General features: G+C 45.1%; 1 protein-coding gene across 1 annotated transcript in view; it reads left to right on the top strand.

The window, feature by feature from the left end:
- PDGFC (platelet derived growth factor C) overlaps positions 1–24,093 on the top strand; it is a 249,535-nt gene that overhangs the window by 140,172 nt on the left and 85,270 nt on the right. The gene's annotated exons all lie outside the window — the stretch shown is intronic.

Below are 24,093 nucleotides of genomic sequence, written 5' to 3'. Positions count from 1 at the left end.
AGCACTTACACAGTAATAAAATGTACCTTAGTAATATGTTGTCTTCAGACTGATGTTAGAAAATTATCTACGCTTACAGTAAAAAGCTTCCCCCCTTCATTTAACATATAAGCCATAGAATTATGCTGGCATTAAAATGTTTAAACTCTTACCCTCTCAAAAGCAAACAGGCAGGTTTGAAAATCCAGAACAACATCCCTAACCTCAACCAAAAAATATATATAGTCATATTTGGGGGAATACAGCTTCTGTTTAGAGGTGCAGAGCAACACTACACAGTTCAGTGCAGGAAGTAAAGAAGAAAGTATCTCCAGTTGGTTCTTCAGAGGAAATTTGCATAGGCTTATGATCTCAGATGGAATTCTGGTCAAGGCATTAGAATGTAACACCCCTATTCTGATAAAAGTACTATACAATCTTATAATGTTCACAAATGGTCAGGTTCTCATTTCTATATGAAAAAGATAAAGTGCCCCTTGACATAAACTCATAGATTTTAAGGTCAGAAGGGACCATCATGATCATCTAGTCTGACCTCCTGCATATTGCAGGCCACAGAACCTCATCCATCCACTCTGGCTGAGTTACTGAAGTCCTCAAATCATGGTTTAAAGATATCACATAATAGAGAATTCACCGTTTATGCTGGTTTAAACCTGCAAGTGTCCCATGCTGCAGAGGAAGGCAAAAAAACCCCACAGTCTCTGCCAATCTGACCTGGGGGAAAATCTTTTCCTGACCCCAAATATGACAATCAGTTAGACCCTGAGCATGTGGGCAAGCCCACCAGGCAGATACCTGGGTAAAGAATTCTCTGTAGTAACTCAGAGCACTACCCATCTAGTGTCCTGTCTCTAGCCATTGGGGAGTTTTGCTACTGGCAGTCGCTGATGGGCCACATGCCATTGTAGGCAGTCCCATCATATCATTCCCTCCGTAACTTTAATAAGCTGTCTTGAGGCCAGTTAGGTTTTTGCCCCCACTACTTCCCTTGGAAGGCTGTTCCAGAACTTCATTCTTCTGATGGTTAGAAACATTTGCCTAATTTCAAGTCTAAACTTGTTGATGGCTAGTTTATATCCATTTGTATTTATGTCCACATTGGTGCTTAATTTAAATAACTCCTCTGCCTCCCTGGTATTTATCCCTGATGTATTTACAGAGAGCAATCATATCTCCCCTCAGCCTTCTTTTGGTTAGGCTAAACAAGCCAAGCCATGGCACTGGTTTCATAATCATTCAGTGTAGAGTTTCATCTATTGGATCACCAACACAGCTTTCTACTGGAACTGAGTATGTTTAGCAGCCTGATGCTGGTGAAGGTTTGTCCATAGAGAGACTTAATACACAGCAAGCTGGGTAGTAAATCTACAGTGTGCTAACCTGCCACACACTCAGTCACCATGTGGACCCTTGTACCACACACTAAAAGTTCTATAATACACTTTGGCTGTAGGTTCATCCAAGTGGGACTGTGGACATTTTAGTGTGTAGTAGCAGGGTTCACAGTCGGTTTCTGTGAAGCAGGCTAGTGCACTGTAGATTTACACCCCAGCTTGCTGTGTGCTTAATCTCCAGGTAGATGAAACTCTTAATTCATAAGATAGACAAGATCACAGTGCAGTGGGATATGGTGGCAAAACGGGAAAAAAAAGGCATATATGGATAATGATACTTCAACTGGGTTAGTTCACCTGAGCAAAATATTGAATATGTCATTGCATTTATGTGTTCATAGACAAATATTTACCAAATAGCTCCTTCTTACTGTGAGCTGTTTACCCTGTGTATTCACTTAATTTGATGCTTTCTTTTAATCTCTCTTGATTTTGTGACTTGTTTTATGTTTTCTTTACCAGTATTTTGTTACAAAATTTTAATTCTAAATGAGGATATTTTTGCACTCATCTTTATTTTGTTCTGTTTGCCTTTTTTCCTCCTTTCCATAACTAATATACAAATATACACCTTTCTTACTTCTGAAGGGAGTAATTCTTTCCTCTTATAGCAGCCTTATCAGACATACTACCTACTGTGCAGCATATGTTTGCTGAAATGCGTGCACTCCCTTTGCACAGTATTTTATATGTACATATTTCCAAGTGAAAACTTAGCTTGCTTTTTCTTTTCTTTGCATATGGCAGAGTGAAGTGACAAGTGAAAGAAAATCCAAGTAAGGTGCTTCATTTGTCCACTTGCAAAGAAAAAGTAAGACTAGTTGAAATGTTCTTTTAATTATTTAACTTGACAGCTATTGAGCGATATTTTTCTGGGAGTACACTTATTCTGAGTAAACAGTTATTGAATGCAAATAGATATTAGTGGTGAAATTTAAAAAATCCCAAAGCAAAAGGTGCACTCACAAAAATACTTACAATCATTGCATGCTCAAATTTGTGCATGTTAGGGCTGTCAATTAATCACGGTTAACTCATGCGATTAACTCAAAAAATTAATTATAATTAATCTCCATGTTAAGCAATAGAATACCAATTGAAATTTATTAAATATTTTTGGATGTTTTTCTACAGTTTCAAATATATTGATTTCTATTACAACCATGAATACAAAGTGTACAGTGCTCACTTTATATTATTATTTCTATTACAAATATTTGTCTTGTAAAAATGATAAAAAAAATAGTATTTTTCAGTTCACATCATACATATACTGTAGTGCAATCTCTTTATTGTGAACGTGTAACTTACAAATGTAGGGGGTTTTTTGTTACATATCTGCCCTCAAAAACAAAACAATGTAAAACTTTAGAGTCTACAAGTCCACTCAGTTCTACTTCTTGTTCAGCCAATCATAAGACAAATAAGTTTGTTTATATTTATGGGAGATACTGCTGCCTGCTTCTTATTTACAATGTCACCTGAAAGTGAGAAAAGGTGTTTGCATGGCACTTTTGTAGCTAGCACTGCAAGGTATTTACATGCCAGATATGCTAACCATTCATATGCCCCTTCATGCTTTGGCCACCATTCCAGAAGACATGCTTCCATGCTGATGATGATCATTTAAAGAAAATGTATTGATTAAAATTGTGACTGAACTCCTTCGGGGAGAATTGTATGTCTCCTGTTCTGTTTTACCCGCATTCTGACATATATTTCATGCTATAGCAGTCTTGAAATTACCTGATGTGCAAATGCTATAGCAGTCTTGGCTGATGACCCATCACATGTTCGTTTTAAGAACACTTTCAAAGCAGATTTGACAAAATGCAAAGAAGATACCAGTGTGAGATTTCTAAAAATATCTACAGCACTTGACCTAAGGTTTAAGAATCTGAAGTACTATCCAAAATCTGAGAGGGAAGAGATGTGGAGCATGCTTTCAGAAGTCTTAAAAGAGCAACACTCCAATGAGGAAACTACAGAACCCGAACCACCAAAAAAGAGAATCAACTTTCTGCTTGTGGCATCTGGCTCAGATGATGAAAATGAACATGCATCAGTCTGCTCTGCTTTGGATCATTATCGAGCAGAACCCATCATCAGCATGGACGCATGCTGGAGTGGTGGTTGAAGCACCTCTGGAGTGGTGGTTGAAGCATGACATATGAATCTTTAATGCATCTTGCACATAAATATCTTGCAACGCCAGCTACAACAGTGTCACGAGAACACCTGTTCTCACTTTCAGGTTACACTGTAAACAAGAAGCGGGCAGCATTATCTCCTGCAAATTGTAACCAAACTTGTTGGTCTAAGTGATTGGCTGAAGTAGGACTGACTGGATTTGTAGGCTCTAAAGTTTTACATTGTTTTATTTTTGAATGCATTTTTTGTACATAACTCTGCATTAGTACATTTAACATTCATGACAAAGAGATTGCACTATAGTACTTGCATTAGGTGAATTGAAAAATACTATTTTTGTTTACAGTACAAATATTTGTTATCAAAAATATAAAGTGAGCCCTGTGCACTTTGTATTCTGTGTTGTAACTGAAATCAATATATTTGAAAATGTAGAAAACATCAAAAAATTTAAATAAATGGTATTCTGTTATTGTTTAAAAAAAATTAATTGTGCTGTTAATCGCTTGACAGTCCTAGTGCATGCAAACCAGGAAGTTGTACAGGAAATTACCTGATGTGCAAATGTAATTGGTGGTTGTGTAGTGAATGTATATTTTTGAGGGTGTTTTGGCTTTAAAAGTTAGACTTAAGTGCTCAGAGAAGGTGAAATGTAAGCGATTAATTTAATTTCTAAACAAAACAAAAGAGAACAACCAATATTCTGACCTAATTTAAAATAAAACTTAAAATACTACTACTACTACTAAAACTAAATAAAGGAAGACGGAGGATATCAACTAACTTATCTGGTGTGAAAGGAAGATAAATAGCTATTTAAGTCAAATTCAGGAAGTATGGAAATGTGATTAACATATTACGATATTAAATGGACCCTGAAGTTGGCAATTGCTACTGAGAATTATCTGCGTGCACTCCAACTGCATCAACTGTGCTGAGTGTACCTGTTACCAGATTTGCCCGTTACTTTGGGGCATGCTCATTTATTAGGGTTACTCTTCTGGGGCGGGTGGGTGGGTTGTGTACTTCTATCAATGTACTGCTTGTGTCACTTGTGTTCTCATACGGAGCTCTACTTCTCCCTGCTGCAGGTTCCCTCCCAATGGAGCTATCCTGCAGGACCTAGGTTCCCCAGGGCTAGGTTCTTCCAGCCCCAGAATCCGATCTCACACACACACACACACACACACACACACACACACACACACACACACACACACACACACACACACACACACACACACACACACACACACACTAACAGAGCATGGGAGGACCTGAGAGGACTGGGTTAATCAGCACGCCCAAGCTGACCCCTTATATGTCCCTGGACTCAGCAGGCTGGGTCGAACAGAACCTCCAAGCTGTCACCCTCATTTGCCATCGGTACCGCACCGGAATAGAGCATGCCTGAGCAGGCTGGGTCGAGCAGCACTTTCAAGCTGCCACCCTCATATGTCCCAGGTTCAGCACGTCTCTGTCCCCACTTACATGTTACAATTGTTCTGGTAGTAACCCACTTGATGAGCAGACCCCACAGGATTTTTGGCGCTGCAGGGATCTTTTAGCTTAGGTACAAGGAGCGTTGCTGCAGAGCAAATGAGGAAACCAAAAAACACCCATGAGTGTAGGGGGGAGAGAGAGAGAGAAGCAACCAGCTTACTCATGAAAGTTATTTATTGCCAGGTAATAACCATAGGGGAGCCAAGGAAACAAAACAGTTATAATATTAAATCTAACTTACATTTGATTATAAAAGTTAGGTTTACAAAACTATAACTGATCATACAAGTCAGGGTCAGAAGGCTGTACCTAGAGAAAGAGAGAGAGAGAGAGAGCTGGGTTCTCACCTCTCCATGAAGCTTGAATTGATCAGGGGTCCCAGGTGGTGGTGATAGCTGAGGGTCCAGAGTGCTAGAAACAGGCAGAGCCCACAGCATGACAAGTCAGGAGAAGTTGAAGTACCAATGCAACTGATGCAGATTTTGGATCCAAGCATCAGAACACTTGCGCATGGATAATAGGGCTTTTGTAGAGAAACAACAATGGTTCAAGGGAGAACACTAGATTTGTTTATGTGTAAACAAGGGAGAATACCAAAGTTGTTTTGTTGAGGCTACACAATGGGAGCTGATCATTCCTAGCTTTGGGCAGTGTTCCTTGGAGGGAGCTCACAATGCAATTAGGGAGCTTCATTATTTTGGATACTAATAAAGGATTTATTACTAGAATTGGTCTGATCACTACTGAGCTGGGTGTGTGCAGGCATGCATTCATTAACATCTGGAGCAGAGATCCCTCATCATGCAGTGCTTCCCTGCTTTTCTGATCCTAGAGTTCCGTGCAGTTCTTGCCTTGGAATCTCTGTTCACTATTCTGTATGCTAATGGAGATGCCTCCTTGTCCCATCTTCGATGCAAATAAGGCTAGGGGAGTTTCCTTAATTCTGTCATCCTTATCACAGGGGTGTAGGTGTGTCTCCCACTGCCTTTTCATTGCTTTTTGTAAGACTTTCTTCTGATGCAGATTTTGTTCAAGCAAAGGCTAGGAGGTGCGGGTGGAGAGGTCTTTCATGAGTCAGACAGGTTGGGTACTGCGCCCTGGTTCCCCAAGAACACAGAGCTGCTAGGTTACATCTGTATTGAATGGTGGTGTAGTAAACTGATGCAGCTTGGAAGAGCTCTGATTGTGTTATAAGGAGATCTGGGTCTGAGCGTGTTATCCCTTTGCGTGTTATCAAAGGAAAGAGATACATATGTAACTTAACGTTTGAGTCTGCCTCATTTCAGTACAGAATTGTATAGGTTGTGTCAGTAGCAGGGTGCTGGGGACTTTTTTTTTTTTTTTTTTTTTTTTTGCCATAGGTACTGTCAGTAGTGAAGTGGAATATGAGAGCAGTCTGTGGATTTAATGATAGGTAGGGGAAAGTATAGGTTTAGGTGGCACCCTGAATGCAAGTGTTCAAGGGCTGTAAAAGGTGGTTGTTAAATTTTACAAATGTGGTATTCTATTGGGGGAGTAGGATCAGTGTTTGATCATAGGGCAAGTGTAAAGCACTTGTCCATTACAGTGAAAAGGCAGAATAGGAGTGGGTGTGTTATGGGCATACTGGGGCATTGCTTAAAGGGGGAAGAGTTAAGGTTGTGTGTATGGTTACCTTAACTCTGTATTTCCTACTTTTCAGCAGTTTGAGTTTTGCTGGACTCAGTGTTCTGGAATGGGACAAGCTATCACTGAGCAACCTTAACTCTGCATTAGCACAGTTTTTTTGCCATTTCATTTTCTAATTTTTTAAACAGAAAGAGCAATGTTTGGTAGTAGGAACTGGTGGTCATTTAGGAAGTTTAGGTGTCAACTAGATTTGCAGTTGATATGCTACTGTGGTGAGGCAATAATAGAAACTAAGCTTTTATATAGTGCTTTTCATAAGTAAATCTCAAAGAACTTGACGTCATTATCACCATTTTTAATAGATGGGAGAGTGCGGCACAGAGAAGTGAAGTGACTTGCCCATGGTCAGCCAGCAAGACAGTAGCAGAACCTAGGAATAATCCCAGTTCATGGCTGTTTCCTCTAGGCCACACGGTTGCTGTGTGATTCCTCAGTGCTCCTCCCAGCTCTTGTTCATTTGCTACAGTGAATTGGAGATATTGGTCAAGCTTTGAAATGTTTGTAATGTGCAACTGCTAACAGAGCATGAAAGAGAAATTTTATCCATGGTCTATGTCCTGAAACACTGATAGTTTTATTACATGATTATTATAATAATTTTAAGTGTGCGAGAGAAGACTGGTGTATGTTTCTTCTCCACCCCCTCCCTCACCATTACTTGCAACATGTAGCCTCCCTCTCTCCTTCTAATCCTAGTAAGCCATTAGTTGGCACTACAGAAACCATTCACATGTAAGAAGTTGCTCCTTGGTGTCTCCAGCCCTATGCTGTTGCGTATATATATCACAGGTAGCAGCTTACTGAAGGGCTGCACATTACCGTGGTTATGCAGCCCAAGCTTCACACTGAGTTGGGCCCCTCACTTCCTCTACTGACCCAGCTGGTCCTCCTGCCTGTGCTTTAGCCAGGCTTCCCCAGCGAAGTCCCTGGTCCACCCAGTCTGCCCTTCCTCCAAACTGGGCCCTGTCCTCACACATTCTTGCCAGCTCCCGCCATCCCACACCAGGGTGATGTGCATCTTAACTATTCATTTTTGGATTTCAGGTGTTTACATTTCTGTTACCTTTATCCCCTCCACCCCAGATCCCAGCTCATCTGAAGTGGTAGGGAGAGGGGCACACACACCCCAAGAAAAGCAGGATTCCCTAGATTCCAGAACACACAGCCAGGAGGAAGAGAAGCTCAGACCTTTATGGAGGGGTAGGGCTCCCCCAGATCCCAGCGCATACATGGAAGGGGAGAATTCAGGGCCAACAGGCCACACTACCTCTAACCCCCCAACTTTCTTCTCTCCCTGTCACATTCCTCAACACCTCCTGTCTTCCTCTCTCCCACTCCCCCAATCCCTATCCCTCAGTCTTTTACCCGAGCCCCCTCAAACTCTCTTTCCTCCCCTACTACCATTTGAATGTATCTCCCTCCCCAAAATACCCTCATGCCTTGCTGCAGACCCAAACCTCTCTTCCCCTCTTGACCAGGGTGGGTTTCAAAATTGCTAGAATCTGTGAAGTTAATGAAATGCTATTTTGTTGGGGTTTTTTGCCCTGGGAGCTGTATCTCAGGAACTCCTTGCTCAGATGACCCCAATTTGGATCACTAACCCTGCCCTATACTCCCATGAGGCAAGGCACAAATTGCAGAACAATCCGTGGAAGCACACAGATTTTGAGTACTAAGAAGAATCATCTTTTAAAGAGAAAAGTCTTCCCAACCTTAGCTAGAGGAGAGCTGGTGCTCCCTTATAATATTGTAAAGAATTTAAGGGAGAATGGAAGGGAGGGCAGTCTCAGAGCGGCATTAAATAGTCCGTCCATTTCAGTTAGATGTTTTCAGCGAAAAGAGAATACCCAATGGAGATGAATACAGCCTAAAACAGTAGCTCTGTTCATGTCAGTGAGTGTTCCCTTCCACTTTCCCCAGTGCTGGAGGGTTTCTGGTATGCGTCAGACATATCCATTCTCAGCTCTGCACCCCTGTCTCGCCAGTGTGTTCTCGGTGCATCTGAACATGTGTGTCCTAAGCTTCCCCAGATCTTGGCTCACATGGCAAGAGTAGGGAGAGGGGCTCAGACATACTCAGAAAGGCAAGTCCCCCAGAATCTGGCACACATGGGGGGGCAGGAAAGAGGAGTCTCATCCCCACAGATGGGCAGAAGACCCCCAGATCCTGTCACACATGATGTCAGGGAGTGGGGCTCAAACACCATTGTGGTGGACAGGGACCCCCAGATCCCAGCTCAAAAAGGAGGGAGTAAGGAAAGGAACTCAGACCCCCCAAGGTAAGTAAGTCCCCTCCAGGACCTGGCTCACAGGAGAGGGTGCAAGTAAGGGGCAGGGGGTCATGTCCTCATATATGGGCTGGGGGGGTTGCAGATCGTGACACATACATGTGAGGAGAATGTGGGGCTGACGGTGCCCCTCCCCCATTGACCCCCAGTCCTGCTGTCATTCATCCCCATGGCTCCCTTCTCCAGGTTCCATCCCTTTCCTTCCCCTCCCAGTGCACCTAATCCTCATCCCTTCCTTTTGACCTGATCCTGCAACTTCTCTTCCATTCCCACTTACTCTTTCACTCCTAATCACCCTCCCTTCCTAGCAAACATTTGCTTATGTAGTTTTTCAGTGTCTTCTGAATATTCAGATTACATTTCCCCCAAACAGAAATCCCTATTTGACAGAGGCAGATTGGAGCAAAATGCCTGGTTTTTCGTTTGTTTGTTTACTCCAGGGCTCAATTTGAACTCAGTGCCTGGGATGATACTCAGATTTGATGACTACCCTACACTCATCCTAAGAATTACCCAGGTCCTGTGAAAAAGGGGTACTTTTACAGATCGTTAGCCTGCCCCTCTCTCTGCACATGCTCAGTGTAAACCAGAGAGCTCTCCCGTCGACATAATAAAACCAGCTCAACAAGCTACGTTGGCGGGAGAGCGTCTCATACTGACATAGCACTGTGCACACGAATGCTTATGCTGGCAAAACTTACGTCTCTCAGAGGTGTGTTTTTTCATACGCCGGAGTGACAAGAGTTTTGCTGACATAATTGCTAATGTAGATATGGCCTTAGTTTGCCTAACTGGAGAAGCAGCTTTTTTTTTTTCAAATAACATTTAAATTTGATTTTCCTGAATGGGCTGGTGAGTGCCATGCATTCTGTTGGGGTAACCCTCAAATATTTCAGACTTTAGTACAGTTATCTGAATCTGTGTTTGATCTCCATCTGTGAGGAAAAAATCATTGCCAAAATGTTAGAGACACAAAGTGGGTGAGGTAATATCTTTTCTTGGACTGGTGTCTGTTGGTGAAAGAGACAAGCTTTAAACAATCTGTTCCACCTTGTATTTAGCTGTGACACTGTGAGTATATTTCCTAGACCTGAAGAGCTCTGAGTAAGATCAAAAGCTTGTCTCTCTCACCAACAGAAATTGGCTCAAGAAAAGAGATTACCTCACCTACCTTGTCTCTCTAATATCCTGCGACCAACACATCTCCAAACACTGCATATTCCCTGTGTGTCAGGCAACTTTAAGAAAAGCTGTTCTTCCCCCCACCCCCAAGAGCTCTATCTCAGGGTCAAATGGCCCCAAATTTGGATCACTGACCGTGCCCTGTGCCCCCATGAAGCACACCAAGTTTCAAGGCAATATGATTTAACCACATGGAATTTAGAGCACTTAGAAGACGGCAGCGTTAGACACAAAGCTGTTTTCAAATTTAACTTTAGCAGAGCTTTTGCTCTGCTGTAATGAAAACATCCTACACAAGCCAAGTAAATGGCTACAGTAATACCTTTTGGAACTGTGTCTAGCAATTCTAGGGTCTTTCAGTTCTCAAACTAATATGTCACAGTTTATTTTATTAATTAAAAATAACTTTTTTCCTTTATAGTTGTGTTTATTTCTGATTAATTTTTTTTTTGTAATTGTTCATTCTTCTTCGAGTGCTGCTCATCTCCACTCCATATTAGGTGTGTGCGCTCGCCACATGCACCGGTGCTAGAAGATTTTCCCTCAGCAGTATCTGAGGGGATTGGCTCTGGTGCCCCTTGGACTTGCCCCCTCATGGCGTGGTATAAGGGGTGCCACCGACTTCCCCAAGCCTGAGTTCCTTCTTGCCGCCGGTGACGGTCCTGGAACTTCTGCTGCTTCGGCTAGCGTTTTGTTCTCAGTTCTTGCGAACTTTGAAAACCTGTAATATAGTTGTATATAGTTAGTAGTTCTTAGTTACCCTGAGTAGTAGTTCCCAACTCTTCATTGGTCCTGAACTGGACTCAGCCAGGGGATGAGGCATGCCCCGGTCCCCAGGCTTGAAGCCCTGTGATTGCTGCAGACGCCCTATGCCCGTTAGTGATCCACATACCAGCTGCCTAAGGTGCTTAGGTGAAGGGCACATAAGTGACAAGTGGCATATCTGCAAGTCCTTCAAACCTAGGACAAAGAAGGAGCACAATATCCATCTGAAAGTGCTCCTGATGCCGTCAGCACTGACTCCAGCACCGGAGCAGCGGTCCGACTCTGCACCGAGCACCACGGCCTCCATGCGCAGTGATCCGCCAGCGCTGTCCTCGAGCCGGCACCAGTCCCCATCCACAGCTCCAGTGAAGAAACTGAAAAAGACTATGAAGGGAAGATCTCCTACCTCCTGTAAGGGAAAGGAGAGGGCTGAGGGCAAGCCACGACCCGTGCCAGGCAGCTCAATGCCCCCATTCGAAACTCGGGCCCCAGCTCAGGTTGAGCGGTGCAGCCCATTCCATACTTCGCCTGCGACCACGGATAGCTACGCAAATCCCTTCAAGTGGCTCAGGAAATCCTGACCCTCCTGGCTCCAGCGGTACCCCGGTCTCGGGGAAAACCTGCGTTGGGACTTGTATGTGTGTTCCAGCCTTAGCAACACCATTCCCCATCGAGAGGGGCATCCCGTCATCGCTTGCCTGCCCGAAGCCATCACGCCTCAGGGCTGGAGAGGCAGGCTCAGCTGAGCCCTCTTCAGTCCCTGCACTAGGGGCACCGATTGAGGGACTCGAGGCGTACCTCACCCGTGGAATGGCGCAGACCCTCTGGGGCACGTGCCACCTTGCAAGAACTCCGGGACTGGCCCTGACCGTCTCCAAGGGCCCTGTACCAATCCCGGGACTGATCCAACACCAGAGACCGCCGATCACAGGGCCATCATCACCCATCTCCAAGAAGGAGATTGTCCTACTCAGGACGATCCTCCTGGCAACCGGCCCACAGTAGCTCCTGGTCCCGTTCGACATCCCGGTACAGGTCAAGTAGCGTGAGGCATTGATTGCCAGGTATCCAACGCAGACCCGCTGGACACTGTCAGTCCCTGAGAGCCCAACCAAGACAATCTCGCTTGGACACGTCAGCTTCGGGATGTAATGATAGGAACCGGTCAGACAAGAGCCATCGCTCAACCCAATACTGGTTGCCCAATACAGACCACTCCGCTGGTAGCTCTGGCTCGGAGCGAGGTTCCCTGACTGCGGGACAAGCCCCAGTACCAGCGGTGCCAACTACATTATCAGCACTGCAACCTACCCCATGGCCCCAAGTGCAGTGGCCGGTGCCATGGTACCCATGGAACCCCTGGGGGTTCACCCAACCTTCCCAGGCTGCCCGATAGGTGTTGAGAGCCTCAGAGAGGCCAGCGGCCTCGGTATCCTGTCCCCCTCTGGTGCTTAAGGCTTCAGGGAGTAAGACCCTGCAGGTCCAGGAGGACCCAGGGGAGCAAGCGACTGGACCAGCAATGGACGTGGCGTTTCCTATGGCACTGCCATCATCCTCGTCATTGCCAGATGAGGCTATCACTGAGCCCCCTCACCCGGTTCCTCAGGATTATGCCAAGGTGCACCAGGAACTTTTGAAGAGGGTCGCTTCTAACCTGGGGCTTCAGGCAGAGGAATTGGAAGAGTCCTCAAACTCTCTGTTTGATATCCTCTGGTCCTCGGTGCCCTCCAGGGTGGCCCTACGGTCTCCAAAATCACTGATGCCCTGTGGCAGACCCCCTCTTCCCTGGCCCCTATCTCTAAAAGCACCGAATGTAAATACTTCGTGCCAACCAAAGGGCATGAGTACTATACTCCCACCCAGCCCCCAATTCCCTTGTGGTCGAGGCAGTTAATCACAAGGAGAGGCAGGGACAACCCAGGCCCACCCCAAAAAATAAAGACTCGAGGAGGCTGGATGTTTTCGGATGTAATGTTTATTTGTCTTCCAGCCTTCAGCTGAGCGTAGCCAACCACCAAGGCCTCCTTGGCCGACATGACTTTAGTATGTGGCTAGCCATGGCCAAGTTCGAAGGGTCGCTCTCCGAGGCTTCTAAGAAGTAGTTCTGAGTGATCCTCGATGAGGGCACGACTGCGACCAGGGCAGCCCTCCAGGCGGTGTCAGATGCTGCCGATGCTGCTGCCCACACCATGGCTTCCGCTATCTCCATGTGGCGAGTCTCTTGGCTGCTCCTCTCTTGGTTATCCACTGAGATCCAGCCGTCATTGCAGGACCTGCCCTTCGATGGCAGGGCCCTATTTGTGGAACAGACAGACAGCTAGTTGCATGGCCTCAAGGACTCCCACACCACCCTGAAAACCCTGGGTCTCTATGTCCCAGCCCCAGCACGTAAGTGGTTCAAACTGCAGCAGACTCAGGGCCGGGGAGCCAGCCTCAGCAGGACCAGCCCCATAAACAAGCCAAGGGCTAGAAGTGCTGCCCAAGCCACCCACCTCCACCCTCGGCCCAGTCGGGCTCGACCCGTAATAAGCAGGGGGCCAAACAGTCATTTTTGATGGTGCACCCAAAGGCGACCTACCAGACTATTCCCTGAATCCATCTTTTCTAGTGTTCTCCAACCGCCTTTCATCTTTCCTCCCAGCTTGGACTGCTATAACTTTGGACTGTTGGGTCCTCAGCACAGTGGAATGTGGTTATATCCTCCAATTCCTTTCTACCCCCACTTCCCACCCGCCTTCCCTATTCCTCTTCAGGGACCCTTTCACAAGAGTCTCCTCATGCAGGAGGTACAGGGGTTACTACAGCTGGGTGTAGTGGAAGAAGTTCCTCTCGAATACAGGAACTAGTGGTTCTGTTCCTGGTACTTTTTAATCCCAAAGGCCAAGGGTGGTCTACGGCCCATCCTGAACCTGCGAGACCTCAACAAGTACCTTCAGAAGCTAAAGTTCCACATGGTTTCTCTGGCTTCTATTGTCCCCTCCCTGGATCCAGTGGTATGACGCACTCGACTAGAAGGACGCATACTTCCACATAGTGGTCTTTCAAGGACAGAGACGCTTCCTCCGTTTTATGGTGGGCCCCACCACTACCAGTTTACGGTCCTCCTGTTCAGCCTGGCAACAGCACCGAGGGTGTTTACCAAGAGCATGTCGGTGGTAGTGGCTTACCTCAGGCGCCGGGGTATCCAGATCTAACCATACCTCAATGACTGGCTCGTCCAGGGTGGCTCCAGGTCTCAAGTCCAAAGCGATGTTGCGGTGCTTCAAGCCACATGTCACTCTCTGGGCCTACTGGTGAATGACAAAAAGTCAGTGCCAGTGCTGGTGCAGAGGCTAGAGTTCATTGGAGCAGTCCTTGACACTGCCTGCTCCAGAGTGTTCCTGCCTCTGGAAGGGTTCCACACGTTGGCAGACCTCATCATGGAAGTCTCCACTTTCCCTCTGACTACAGCCAGGATCTGTCTGCGCCTGCTGGGCCACATAGTAGCATGTACTTCAGTGGTCTGCCGTGCCAGGCTCTGGATTTGGCCCCTGCAACAATGGCTGGCGACAGTCTATTCCCAGTTCCGAGACCCCCTGAAGAAGATGGTTACCATTCCCCAGGTGATACTTACCTTGCTGAGATGGTGGACTGACCGCAGGACAGTCCTGGAGGGGGTTCCGTTCAACAACCCTCCTCACTCCATCGTGTTAGTCTCGGATGCCTCAGACGTCAGCTGGGGTGCGCATCTCAGCAACCTCCAGACACGGGATGTGGCCCTGGAGGAGGCACGGTTACACATAAACGTCAAAGAGCTCCAAGCAGTCCGGCTGGCATGTGGAGTCATCTTGCTCCGCCTGTCAGGCTTCGTGGTATGTGTCCTGACGGACAGTACAGTCTCAAAGTTCTATATCAACAGTCAAGGAGAAGTGTGCTTGTTGGCTCTGTATCAGGAGGCACTCCGTCTGTGGGACTTCTGCATCAGCCACGAAATCCACCTGGAAGCTTGTCACCTTCCCGGCGTCTGGAATATGCTGGCAGACCAGCTCAGCAGGGACTTCTCCTCTCACCACAAGTGGTCGCTCCATACGGAGGTAGCCTGCATGATCTTCCAGAGGTGGGGAACTCCTGAAGTGGACCTGTTCGCTACCAGACAGAACAGGAAATGCCACAGTTTTGTTCTTAATAGGGTCTGAGCAAGGACTCCCTCTCCAGTGCCTTCCTCCTGTCGTGATCAGGGAGCCTGATATATGCATTCCCTCTGATTCCACTAATCAGCAGGGCCCTGGAGAAGATCAAAAAAGACCAGGCATGGGTTATCATGATCACCCCAGCATGACCTCGCCAGCATTGATTTGGCACGCTCATGAGCCTGTCAGCGGCCCCTCCCTGGCCCCTCCCTGGCCCCTGCCCAACCGACCAGACCTGCTGTCTCAGGACCACAGTCAGCTCTTAAACCCCAACCTCATGTCCCTCCACCTCTTGGTGTGGATGCTGTGTTGCTGAACCCATAGGAGCGGACCTGTTCGGAAGGAGTCCAACAGGTCCTCCTAGAAAGTAGGAAGCCCTCAACTAGACTGACTTACCTGGCCAAGTGGATGAGGTTTTCCCACGGGGCGTCTGAATGGGGCATCTCTCCCTCGCGTTTCTCCATACAGGCTGTCTGGACTACCTGCTCCATTTGAAGAACCAGGGCCTGGCACACACTTCCATTAGAGTGCATCTTGCAGCCATCTCCCCTTTTCACCCGCCGATCCAAGGACAGATGGTGTTCTCCCATGACATTACAGTCAGATTTTTGAGAGGTCTGGAGAGACTCTTCCCGCAGGTTCGGGCACCCATCCCACAGAGGGATCTTAAGTTGCTCCTCTCTAGGCTCACTGACCCACCCTTTGAACTGCTGGGTTCCTGCTCCCTTTCCCATTTGTCATGGAAGGTCGCGTTCCTGGTAGCAGTGACGTCGGTGAGACAGATCTCAGAAATTAAAGCCTTGACCTCAGAACCACTGTATATGGTCTTCTACAAAGATAACGTTCAGTTGCAGCCCCACCTGGCCTTCCTGCCAAAGGTGGTCTCCACCTTCTATATGAATCAGGACATCTTCCTCCCAGTGTTCTGTCCCAAACAGCACAAGACCAATGAAGAGAGGCGTCTTCACGCCCTGGATGTCCAGAGGGCCTTGGCTTTCCGTACCAAACCTTTCTGTAAATCAACTCAACTCTTCATCGCAACAGCAGATAGGATGGAGGATCATCCAGTATCCTCGGAGAAGATTTCCAGTTGGATTACCTCGTGCATAAGGACCTGTTACAACCTGGCAGGGGTTCTGCCGCTGCCGATTGTCAGAGCCCACTCGATGAGAGTGCAGGCATCTTTGGCAGCCTTCCTGGCACACATCCATATCAAGGACATCTGTAGAGCTGCAGCGTGGTCCTCTGTCCACACGTTTACCACTCATTATGCCATCACTAAGCAGGCGAGGGACGACACTGGGTCGGCAGAGCTGTGTTGTAATCTACACGTCCGTGAACTCCTACCCACTTCCAGGGATACTGCTTTGGAGTCACCTAATATGGAATGGACATGAGCAAGCACTCAAAGAAGAGAAGACAGTTATCTTTTCCGTAACTGGTGTTCTTCGAGATGTGTTGCTCATGTCCATTTCATGACCCGCCCTCCATCCCCACTGTTGGAATTTCCGGCGAGAAGGAATTGAGGAGTTGGCGGTGCCCCTTATACCGCTCCATGTGCCAGAGCCAGTCCCCTACGGATACTGCTAAGGTAAAAACTTCTGGCACCGGTGCATGTGGCGAGCGCACACACGCCTAACATGGAATGGACATGAGCAACAAATCTCGAAGAACACCAGTTACGGAAAAGGTAACTGTCTTGTCTTGAATAACGTTCACATTTTAATGATAACTTAACATCACTAAAAGGTGGTCGTAGTAATTTTTTTTTCCTTCTTTAGAGATTTATTTCATTGTTTCACATTTTTCTGAGTGAAAATAACTCAAGTTAAGTAACCTGTTTTTGTAATTAGGCATAAGTATCTCTCTAAGGCTAAGCCAAATGGAGGCCATAAAGCCTTACTCCTTTTTGTTACTGTGCTAATATACATTAGTGCTTTAAGGTACTGGATCATTTTTTACATTGTTTGATAATATTTTACCAGACTATTGACCAATTATTTTTTGCACTGATGAAATGCCCAACCCTTTTACAATCTATTGGTTAGACAAGACGAAAACCGCAGTGCAGTAAGTTTTTTGGCTCTTTTAGCAGCAACATGCTACTTGTATTACAGCATTTATTTCTCTGGCAAGGTGTGACATGACCCACTGAGTTATGCCCAAAGGTCATTGTTTCCCTCTGTCTCTATTTCAGCCTCCCCTTGAGGTTAGTATGTTCTATGTAACTGAAGATGCCTTGTTTATAGTCCATTGAGACTGTGTCAATCCAAGGTGCTAAGTCTTTGTTAGTATGTTGCAGATTAGCTCTGTCTTTTAGTTCAAATCCCAATGCACAATTATAATTGTATTACAACATATTTGATTAAAGTAACTAACCATTTAAAAGTTTCTCCTAATGCGTATGGGACCAATTCACATATTGTTTACACATTTAAAAACAAACAAACCTCCAAACACATAAAGGGTTTAGCCTTTAAGATGAGCATATAAACCTTGTGAAGAAAAAAAATACTGAATTCCTAACAGTTACCTCTGACACTTTGAATCTCTTTAGTGGGTTCACACCCATTTCTGTGGGTGTGGAACAATATATTTCTGTTAATTATAATTTTAGAGTTATTAGTTGTTTTTTCTATTTTCCTAGATTATCAGTTTCATCCCCACTATAGGAGTCTGACTTGGGGAAATCTCTAATATTCTGGATATGCTGTATAGCCTCCTGAGGGGGGATGCCCCAATTCAGGAAAGCACTTAAACATGTGTTTAACTTTAAGCATGTGTGAAGTCCAATTGAAGTCTGTGCTTAAATGCTTTCCTGACTCACGGCCAGAATGATCTTGTATTACCTTCTCTCTAGCCTGTTTCTGCTAAAAATATCTCTTACCACAACTTTCTAAATTTAGAGCCAACTGGTGATAATCTTACTTGCTTACTTTGGTGAGCAGCCATTCATATTCATAGTCCAATTAATATTTTATATTATATTTAATTCTTGTCTTTCTCACTAACAGAAGTTAGTTCAATGAAAGATATTGCCTTACCCACCTTGTTTCTCAACAGTGATTTTTTTACTACTTCCTTGGCCATTCACATGGACCCTTTAAAAAAACATTATTCAAAGGATGTATGCAGTGTTTTTGTAGCTGTGTCGGTCCCAGGATATTAGGAGACACAGACCTCAGCTTGTTGTGTAGCTTGAAAGCTTGTCTCTCTCCCCAACAGAGGTGTGTCCAGTAAAAGATGTCAACACACCCACCTTGTCTCCATAATTCAAAGACATTGGTATAAGTACATCATCACTCAGGGGTGTGAAAAATCCACACCTCCGAGCAGCGCAGTTACACCGACCTAACCCCTAGTGTACACAGTGCTATATTGAGCAAAGGGCTTCTCCTGACGTCACATAGTTGCCCCCTCTCATGAAGCTCTCCTGTTGGTGTAGTAGCATCTTCACTGAAGTGCTACAACTGCATCAGTGCAGCTGCTCCACTGCAGTGTTTTAAGTGTAAACCTGCCCTCAGTTATGTCTTTAGATAGGTGAGTACAAATCCCGTTGACTTGAATGGGAGTTAGATCCATGTGTCTTAGAGCCAAAATAGCCCTTAAGTGTATTTATCAAGAGTAACATGGATATATAGGTTTCTGAAATATTACAATATTTTCAGACTCACCTGTGTGCTTTATTCCATTTGATTTCACTCATTACTTCAGAAGACAGTGGCAGATTCTCTACAGATGGTGCAAAGAGTCCAGAAAATATCCATGGTTGGCGAGCAGAGATCTCCCAGTTGGAAAGATGTGTTGGATTCAGGTCCTGCAAACCTCCCCTTCCCAATAAAGAGGGGAGGGGGTTGTGGGAAGAAGAGTTTGGAGTAGACAGGTGGCATGGCAAGCCCATAGCTCCATTATGCCAGTCTTTCAGCGGTGTATTAACCCTCTAGGTCATTAGATTAGTGGCATATTTTAGAGTAGCCTGATAGCATCTCTAAAAGTGATCAGGGAGTTGTAACCAGCTCCTTGGTGACCCCTATCTCCTATTCTGCACTGAGTGGAGCTCAGGAGAAAATTTAGCCCAATTAGTTTCCTAAATTGCTGTTTAATATCTCTAAGGATAGCAAATAATCAAAGCTTTGGTAAATTGTACAGTATCCTTATAGGGAGCTTGTGTGCGGCAGTCCCTTTTAATAGCAGGTGTTGTCAGCAGTTTGCATGCTGGAACATCACATCAAGGGTCTACAACAGAAGAAATAAAAAAACTCTGTTGTATATTAATAATTTGTCTTATGCCTCCTTTACTCTGTTTCTTTTAGGCATTCTGCATGCAATTGTTTTTCTTTGTTTTAGGTTTTTTTTAAATATCAATTACCATTCCTTAAGATTACTTTATAGGCTTTAAGAAAACACAGGAACGTGCCCTGATAGCACAGTAATGGGTGCTTTATAAATGTCTTAGATAGAATTGTGATGGTAACTGTGTGAAAGTAAAATAAGGTACAACTCATTGATTACTGAGAAAGGGGCATTTACTGGAAATGAGCTTGATTTTTAAGAAACCAAATGCATTCATTATGAAGCCCACCCAAAAAAGTAGGAGGTTCTCAGCACACGCAGGGCTGGATTAATCTTTTATGGGTCCAGGTGCCTGAACAGTGGCCCCACTCCACCCACGCTCCCTTCTGAGGCTCCACCCCACTGGGCCTTTCCCCCCCAAGAACCCGCTCACGTGGAGGGGAGGGGCCAGAGAGGAATTCCCACCATCAAAAACAAAAGTCAGCACCTCTGTTATGAAAGCTTTTTCTTCATTGCTATGAGCATTTTGAATATCAGCAGTAGCTTCACTCTGTTTTTTTTTTCAGCATCTAATATTGCTCAGGCTTCCCAGTATAGTAAACATTACTTAAACAAGGGCCTACAGTTATAATTTAAAAAAAAAAAAACTTGCACAAAGTGGGTCTAGTTTACATGTGCAATATGGAGAACTTTTTACCTGAAGACAATTTTGTTACTTGAAGGCAATTCCAGTGCTAAACTGTTAACAATGGATCAAATATCTTTGAATAATATTCTGAAGTTATGTATTTATCAAGTTATGTAACTATTTCAGCAAATATGGCCCCTTTGAGGAAACCTGAAGTGGTCCTTTGAGGTACAGAATGCATAAAAGCTTGTTGTAAAACTAAGTTAACCAAACTGGGCCGGTGGATGACTGAGGTCAGAATAAATTATTTGATGATCTCACTGCATAATGGAAAGATTATACAATAATATTTTCCTTTGAATATTTAAATGCTGACAAAAATTTTGCCGTAGATTTTCTGCTGAAAAAGTATACAGATGCTGATTTTTAAGAACAAATGCAAATGATTTAGCACTTTCTTAAAACAAATCATGTTACATAAGAAGGTCAGACCAATGGTTCATCTAACCCGCTATTCTGTATTCTGAAAGTGGCCAATATCAGGTACTTCAGAGGGACTGAACAGAGCAGTAATCATGAAGTGACCCATCCTCTGTCATCCACTCCCAGCTTCTGGGGTTGTGTCCCTGATCATCTTGGCTAATAGCAATTGACGGACCTATCCTCCATGAACTTATCTAATCTTTCTTGAACTCCATTGTAGTTGGCCTTCACAACATCTTGTGGCAATGAGTTCCATAGGTTGACTGTGTGTTGTGTGAACTAGTACTTCCTTTTGTTTTAAACCTGCTGCCTATTAATTTCATTGAGTGACCCTCTGGTTCTTGTGTTAGGTGAAGGAGTAGATAACACTTCCTTATTTGCTTTCTCCACACCATTCACGATTTTATAGACCTCTATCATGTCCACCCCTTAGTCATCTCTTTTCCAAGCTGAACAGTCCCAATTTTTTAAATCTCTCCTCATATGGAAGCTGTTCCATACCCTAAATCATTTTTGTAGCCCTTTTCCATACCTTTTCCAATTCTAATACATCTATTATGCTTTGGAGCAACCAGAACTGCACACAATGATCAATGTTGTCATCAGATGCTGCTTACAGTTATGAATGGTCTGCCTACCAATAAATTCTCAGCTCCTCCAACACTAGTTTCTGCCCTTCCATCATATCTTAGCTCAGTCCCTCCAACCATATTTTTACTTTGCATGCAGCTTCCCTGGCTCTCACTTAATCCTACAGTCCTACTTTTGCTGCCTTTTTTAACTTTTCTTGATCCTACTGCAGGTCCTAATACCTTTTTACAACAGGTTCACATGGTGCTTGTTTGATCTTTTACAGAGATTTAGCATATTCTGTGATTCACCTTAGGTTTGAATTCAGCAGTGGCACAATGATGAGGCTTACAGAGCTTCTGGGGCCTGTTGCTGTTGGACAGGTAGAGAAGAGTCTCCTCCCCTGAAGGATAATTAAAGGTGTTGATCCAGCATAAGTTACAAGGAGGGAGCTGAAACCTGTTGACCACATGGACCAGTACAGAAGTCCTCTGGTGGCCAGATAACATAGGCAGACTATCAACCAGTTTGGAGAAGTATTTTGCAACATGTGCCTTCTGAGTACTCATTTATTTCCTTAATTAATCTGAGGCTAGAAAATTATCAACATTGTTTCTGTAGCTGTTGCTTAACTTTTGGCAGTGACACAAAAGTATAAAAAAGAAGCACACAGACGGCTGAAATGTAGCATTCTCTGTCTAGTCTGTAGCTGTGCAATGGAAAATTATTTGCTTAGCTGTTGTACTCAGGGACATAAGTATTATACAGTGTTGAGTTATGATAAACATAATAAATAGACTAAACATTTGGATACATTATGCTCCAAGAGAGGTTTCCCTGTAACAGAAGGATTACAACATCCATAGGAACTGGACATAGTATGTGGAACAACTTTGTTCTGATGAGATGAGACCTATTGGTCCTTGACTGAGACTCTTAGGTGTTACTGCTAAAACTGATTAAGATGATTATTACTAGATACTTATGTGGCCCCCATCACTATAGTGTCGGAGCACCTCCAAAATATTTCAAAGTAGAAATAACCATATTTCTGTATCTTCCTTCACAGCTAGTAGAAAAAATAGCTTGATTCAGATGCCACTCTAGCTATAGGCAGACTTGGCAGCTTCCTGGGGTGAGAGATTGGTGATGGTGGAGCATGAGGGCAGCTGGATGGGATGTGGATGTGGGGGGCTGAGCCAGGGGATCTGGACTTGGGGTCTGGCCAGGAGTGTGGGGGCTGAGGTGTGGAGACCCCAACTCCATCCAGAACAATGCTTCCAGTCCAGGTGCCTTCATGTGTGGTTGGGGAGTGGATCTCTGCTGCCTGTTAACCAGGACCAGGTGCTGGAACGGAAGGACCAGGGGGCCATGCCCCCCCCCCTCCACACACACACACACACACTTTTTACTGGCCGTAAGGGCAAGCAAGGGGAAGAGGAGGCAGAGAAGAGTGAGCAGGGGATGGGGCCTTAGGGGTGGGGGACGGGACGCTGAGAGAGTGGGGCCTTAGGGAGAAGGGGAACTGTGGGGGCAGGGCACTGGTGCCCCCCCACATTTTAGGAAGTTTCTGCCACCCCTGGCCCACATCCCAATTGGGGGAAGGAGGCTCTGCTGTCCAGGTGTGCTGAGCCAGGGCTCACTCGCTTCCTTTTTGAGCCACAGGCGGGTGGTACTGACCTCCCAGGAAAGGGCAGCCCTAGATGAGGGTCATCGCCCACCCAGGGAGTGGGTCTTGGCCACTTTCAGGGCCTAGGGCAGAGGCTGGGGTAGGGGGACTACAATTATCATCTTGGCCTTGGACTGTTCCCATCCTGCAGAGACCCAGGGGTCTCTGCAGCCCCAGGCTTGGGTCTGCCCCACTAGCCTTTGCCCCAGCTGCATGAGGCATGTGAGTGGAAGCAGTGGGGGAGGTGCTAGCAATTGGCTAAAAACTTCTAAGGGGGCTTGAAGGGGCTGGCAGGCTGAAGTTTTGCTTAGGGCGGTAGATTATCTTGAGCAGCCTCTCAAATAAATCTAGATTTATTTATTGTTTGTGCTTGTGGGATTGGGTGTGTGTTTATGTCTATGTATGCATGAAGAACATAGTAATGTCAAGTTAAGATGAAGAAATAAGATTTACACTTAGTTCTAAAAGGGTTGATATCTGGCCATTTTTAGCTTTTTGTGGCAATGAGAGCCATAGGCTAGGCACGGTGCATGTGAAGGTTCTTTTCTGTACACTTATGAGCCAGTCCTTATTGGCTGAGCTTGAACTGGACTCTATTTAAAGGGGAACTCAAACAGAGAATGTTACTAAGAAGCTAGGTTGCTGCATTTTGTGCTTTTTTGGGTGTGTGGTTTCATTCCTGGGTGCCTGTATAATGAGTGGTGACAGACACGCTGGAAGATCATCACTGCTTGGATCACTATGTCCAGGGCTCTGTCTGATGGGGAGTGGCATTATCTTGTGGCCATTCACAGATGGAAGGACTTTTCTTTCCCCCTGCCATGGCTATTTAGGCATTCAAAAGCAGTGAGGAGCCCAAAAAGACGCCACGGCTGCAAATTGATAACAGTCTATGGCCAGGCACCCTCTCTAATAGAGGGTGTTATGGAAGAGGCCAAATCTTCATAGTGCTTCCTTCTCACAATTATCACTTCAGTATTACCTGGGTTCAGCTTTAGCCAGACACTGTTTATCCAGGCACTGATTTTGGCTATGCTTTGAGAAAGCGGAGGATGCTGCAGCACATACAAAGGTGACTCTGTACACATGGTACCTAAGTGATCTATAACATTTAAATGCCTCTTGCTTCACCAGCTATACAATCTACAGTGATTCTATAGTATAGTATCCATTTGCTGCTTGTGCTATTTTTCACTCTTAGCCCCTTCATGTGCAAAGAAGAAATGTGTGTGCACTTTGTAAGCCTGTTTATTGGGATGATTTTTAAAATATCTACATTATATTAACAATTTTTTGTTGCTGTTTATTTGGCTCTGGAAGAGAGATCC

This window comes from Lepidochelys kempii, chromosome 4 (assembly GCF_965140285.1).
Source record: "Lepidochelys kempii isolate rLepKem1 chromosome 4, rLepKem1.hap1, whole genome shotgun sequence".
NCBI lineage: Eukaryota > Metazoa > Chordata > Testudines > Cheloniidae > Lepidochelys > Lepidochelys kempii.
This window is presented reverse-complemented; position numbering and strand designations above follow the sequence as displayed.